Source organism: Phalaenopsis equestris, unplaced genomic scaffold (assembly GCF_001263595.1).
Source record: "Phalaenopsis equestris unplaced genomic scaffold, ASM126359v1 Scaffold223743, whole genome shotgun sequence".
Classification (NCBI taxonomy): Eukaryota; Viridiplantae; Streptophyta; class Magnoliopsida; order Asparagales; family Orchidaceae; genus Phalaenopsis; species Phalaenopsis equestris.
Window position 1 is genome coordinate 13,093 of NW_018241851.1, and position 5,640 is coordinate 18,732.

Sequence of the window (5,640 nt, forward strand, 5' to 3'; positions counted from 1 at the left end):
GACTCCATTAGAGCCCTATATTACTTGAGCAAGACGTATACTTGCGTTGACAAATTCAACTTTGACATTATTGAATATTATATTTATACATCTTTATTAAATCAAACACATATATATAAAGTCACAGTCAAGATTTTGACACCGTTGCTGGAATTTAAATCTTCTAGTAGAGTCATCAAATTCTTGTAATTGTCGATTCACAAAAAGAAAAAGGTCGGTCAATAAGCATTAAGTAGGGGATCAGTACCCTTTGTAGAGCTTACAACTACTGGTTAGGGTACTACCTCAAGAACTATTTCTAATCCAGTATGGAGACAAGTCTATGACGTGTGAGTGTTGCAGGCTATTTCATTGTAATGTCTCCCAATCAAACATTTTGGTGTCACTGTTAGCTTTACTACTCGAGTTCAAGTCCCTCGAGTGTTGACTAGGCATTGAGGTGCATGAACTCCTTGACTTTCCCTAGTGTTATTAAACTCTGAGGTTAAACATTCAGTTTGCCAACTCACATTTTTATTATTTTTAAGGAAAAAAATTAAACATTTTTTAGAATGAAACTATCTTTTCTACTATCTGACATATGATGATATAAGAAATTGCTAAGAAAAAAATTGATTCAGATCATCTCTGTTCCATGTCCGAGAAACCCTCTTGCAAGTATAATTTTATAGCTTTTAGGCTCTAAGGGAGACCAATTGGTTGATGATGAATGGGCCAGTCAAAGTTTGGTCAAGTTTGCTGACTAAATGTCCATGAGCAATGGGATCGACCTTCTTAAGAACAAGGTACTCATGTGCAAAAGTCTACTCTAAAACATGTTTATTGTAATAGTGAGTGGTGAGTCTCTTGCATTTTTTCTATCGATGAGCTGAATCCATCTGTATTTCTTTTGTGAGATCAAACACAAGAATTGCCTCTTCACAATCAGCTTCCTATCAGTCTTCTTGATTCTCCTCATCAAAAGTTGAAGCCATCACTACCCGATGGCTATATGATTGTATTCAACTGACAGCATTGCCACCATTTAATAGTACAACATGAATGGATTTTACTAATTGATGGCATCACTTGGGTCACTCAGAGGACCGAAAGGAGGACTTTCCCCAATTTCCTTTTGTTCATTCTATCTTTTTCCTTAGCAAATTAATGATTATCTTATTGAAGGGTTCTGGTTGCTCATTAGCCTAATGATGATGAGCTGGTGTAAATTTTAGGTTCATCCCCCAATTTTGACAAAATTATTTCACTGCTTAGTATGTAAATTGAGTCCCTTTTTCAAGAATGAGAACGAGCAAAAACCAATATAGATAGATGAGGCCTACCGTGATGAAGTTCAAGAGGGCCTCCACTGTTATTCGGGTGACTGCCTTCACTTTGATCCACTTTAGGAAGCAATCCATGGTGACCCAAAAAAGTTTGTGCTGGCCCTTTAACTATGAGAATGACCCAAGAATATAGAGTCCCCAGATGGTGAAGGCTAATGCTTGATGGTCGAATGCAATTTGTGGGTTGGTTGGTGTTGTAATGGTGCATACTTCTAGCATTCTTTGCACCTCTTTAAGAATTATTCCTCATATTTCCAAAGCATTGTCTAAAAGTGTCTTCTTCCTTGAATTTTTTATGCTATGATCTTTCCTAAAAAAATGACTCCTTCACTCTCCAGAGTGTACCTCCGGAGGATGCCTTCTATTTCACTCTCACTAATACACCTCAAGTGAAGTTAAGTTATTAACTTTCAAAAGAGATTCCACTTGATTAAAAGATATTGGGTTGCCTTGCACTTAAACCTTCTAAGGTTAATTATTTCTTTAGCAATTTAACCTGTCTCCAGAAAGTGGATGCAAGGATCCATTCAGCTGCTCATCCCTTCATTCTCCACCTCCATCAGCTTAATTTCTTCAATTTTTAGTTACAATAGCCTTTGAGGCATTCCCTCTGCAATGCGAATGCACTTGGATAGGAGATCAGCTCCCTGATTATCTTCTCTTGTGATATATTCAATTCTAAAATTGACAAACTATAAGATCTCTATTTTGGCTTTGTTGATGTTTTTGGCCATCATAACATCTCTAACCTTGAATTCTCTGTTTGCTTGATTTACTACTAATTGAGAGTTTGATTTTATGTAGAGATATTAGGCAACCATCACATAGGTTAGATGTGGGTCTGCGATCATGGCTTTGTACTCCACCTGATTATTGGTAACTTCAAAATTAATGACAACTAAGTAGCAAAGATGTTCTCTAGTCAAACTGCTAAGAGCAAGTTTGATTTTGATCCCCATCTGGTTTGAGGCTCCATTAATGTACAAGACCCATTTTTGGTTGTTAGTCGCGGCTCCTTCACTCGGCTCGCAGGACTCAAAGAAGCCTGCCAGAAGCTTATCAATGCTTGCACTTTTATATTTGTTTTAGGGATATAGAAGATATTGAACTCATTTAGTTCCACTTCCAAAATGAGGAGTCAATTAGAATGCTCCAACCAAGTGATAATAAACTTCAGTAGATGCTCAGTGATGACCCAGATGAGATGAGTTTGTAAGTATGATCGAAGCGTGTAAGCAGAAATGATAAAAAATAAATGTTAGTTTCTCTATGATTGGATATCTATGTTTAGCGACCCTGAGAACTTGACTGTTGTAGTAGATTGAGAACTATTTTCCTAAATCCTCTCAAACTAGCATTTAGTTGATTGTCATGGATCCAACTCCCATGTATAAAGAGTGTTCTTCATTTCACTTTCAAATTTTGAAGTATTGGCAATGATACCAAGGAGTCTTTCAACTTCATGAATGCCTTCTCAAATTCATGCCATTATTCAAAGTTCTTCACCTTCCCGAGTGTTTTGAAAAATGTTGTGCATTTGTCGCACAACTCTAAAAGGAACTGAATTAAGCATGTTATGCAATCAGTTAACTTTTGGACTTCTTCTGTGCCTCAGGGAGATGGCATCTTTAACAATGTCTGTACATTTTCTGAGTTGGCTTTTTTCTCTCTAGGATTAAGAGGTAGCTGAGAAACTTGACAATTTAAATCTCTGAAGGTACATTTTAGTGGATTTAGTCTCAAGTTAAATATTTGGAGGGTTTCAAATATTTTTTAAAGTCTTCTTATGTGTTGTTTGGCTGATTGAATTTTAACCAACACATCATCCACATAAACTTCAAAATTTTTTTCTTTTTTCTTAAAGAAAATTACATCAATAAGATGCTGATAGGTAGCCCCAACATTTTTAAGCCCAAAAGATATTACATTATAATAGTACAAAACCTCACTAGTTTTTCTTTTTTTCTTAGAGAAAATTATGTCAATAAGATGATGGTAGGTAGCCCCAACATAGTTAACCTAAAGGATATTATATTATAATAGTACAAACCCTCAATAGTGATAAAGGCTATCTTATCTGTATTAGTCGAGTGCATCATTATATGGTGATGGTTGAAAAAAGTATCTAGGAAGCTTATTACAGTGTGAACGACTGCTAATTCCATGAATTCTTTGATCCTTGGTAATGGATATCTATCTTTTGGGTAGGAAACATTCTAGTTGGTGAAGTCCACACACATTCTCCACTTATCATTTACCTTCAACATCCAAACTATATTGGAGACCCATGTCGAGTATTGCACTTACTAGATGTAGCCTACCTCCTTCAGCTTCTAAACCACCTCCCAAATGGGTTTCATTAGAGTCATCACCGAGGAACTGATCTTCTACTTCATTGGTAGAGCAACTAGATTCATGTTTAGCCAATTACAAGCGACAAGGAGCGGGATCCCTGAAATCTTTGTTGCCAACCAAGCTAAGACATTCTTAAGCTCCTTGATGGTTTGGACCAGTGTGTCTTTAGTCCCTAAATAAAAATTTTTACTTATTAGAAAAAAAATCTAATCTCTTGATCGGTACTAAGTACTTTGATGGTGGTGTCACTGGTCTTAAGACCCTCTTGATGTATGTTCTGAAGGTTGAGTGGCTCCTACTCCACGCTCTCAAATGCCTCAAGGTAGTAGGTTCAGTATAATTCCAAGTTTCCTCAAATGGTAATGATCATATGTAGTGCTAGGAAAATTTACTGCAATGTGGTATGTAGAGACTACAACCTTATAATCATTCAGAAAAGAGTGACAGAAGATCGCATTGTAAGCTAGTGGCGATTCCACCAACAATAAGTCTTCCATGTATGAGAATTTCTTCTCATCATCTCCCCAAGTAACCAGTAGTGTGATTACTCCTACGACCACCTTTCTCTTTCTAGAGAAACCGTAAAGTGGGTCGGTCGGTGCTACCAATCGGTTGGCTTGAAGGTTCATTTTATCAAACATTAACTTAAACAAAATATTTAAAAAGCTATCAGTGTCAACCATAATACTGTCTATTTCACAATCGTTAATCATCTACTTTATGATAATGACATCACTATATGGGTTCCCCCTTGGGGATACGTCCGCATCAGTGAATGTGATGGTGGATGAGAGCTATGCTTTGGAGAGAAAGAAGCTATGCAAAGTTCTCCTGATCTAATTCTCTTCTAACTGGCTTGACGAAAGGATTCTCCAACTCCCCCAAAATGGCTGGCACTATCCTAATGATATGGATGGCATTTACCTGAACTAACTCATCTGTAATTTCCTCTACTGGAGCCTTCCTATGTCTCTGGGTCAGAGCTCTAGGCTCCATGAACTCCTTGAGCTTTTAGCTCTTATTAACTCCTTGACCAGGCTCTAGAGGTGTCTGCATTCCTCCGTATCATGACTATGGTTTCTATGATAGACACATCATTTCTTCATATCCCGAAGAAAAGCTCTGGCTCTCATTGGTGTTGCACGTTTGAAGTATTCTTTGTTTTGGACGACCTTTACAAACATCGCCATTTAAACTCTTAGCGAAGTGGCCTTTGACGCTTCTTGGTCATTCAACATCCACTTATAGTAACATGCCAACTATTGTTTAGTGCACCTCTTCTGACATGTTCTTTTGTTATTCTTGTTCGCTTCATGTTTTTTCAGGGTGGCCGGTTGTCTTTGTACTATGGCTGTGCAGAAGGATGTCAGGCTTCCATTGGCCTCCATCTATCATCTCTTGGGGCCCTCCTCTTCAAACGATCGGTGGTTGCTTTGCCCCAGTTAATTCAGGGGTGGAGTTGCATTCTTCAGCCAAAATATAATTGTTGACTAGCTCCTACAATTCAACTTATGGTCATTGGTTGCTAGAGATCCAAAGCGTAGTAGAATGGTCCCTCCTTCAGCCCTCGAGCTAAGGTAGTGTATTGCAAGCTTTAGATCCTACACTTGCAACATTTCCTTCTAGAATCCTGTGACAAATGAGTAGAGGCTTTCATTTTGTCTTTGCTTGATCTACAATATGATCTACAAACTCTTATGCAGCTTCTGAGTGCTAGCGAACTACACCACAAACATTCTCTTCAAAATGACAAATGAGGTGATTACTCGAACTGACAGTCTATTGAAGCATCTAAGGGCCGACTATCTTGGTATGGTGAAAAAGAGGCAACACTTCAGGTCGTTAGTGAAACACAACAAGCAGACGGTCGACTCAAAATAGTTGGTTGATCAGTCTGACGTTTGTAGGATTTGAGCCACAATTTCTTAAATTTTGTAAGGGTTCAATTTTATAGCTTTTA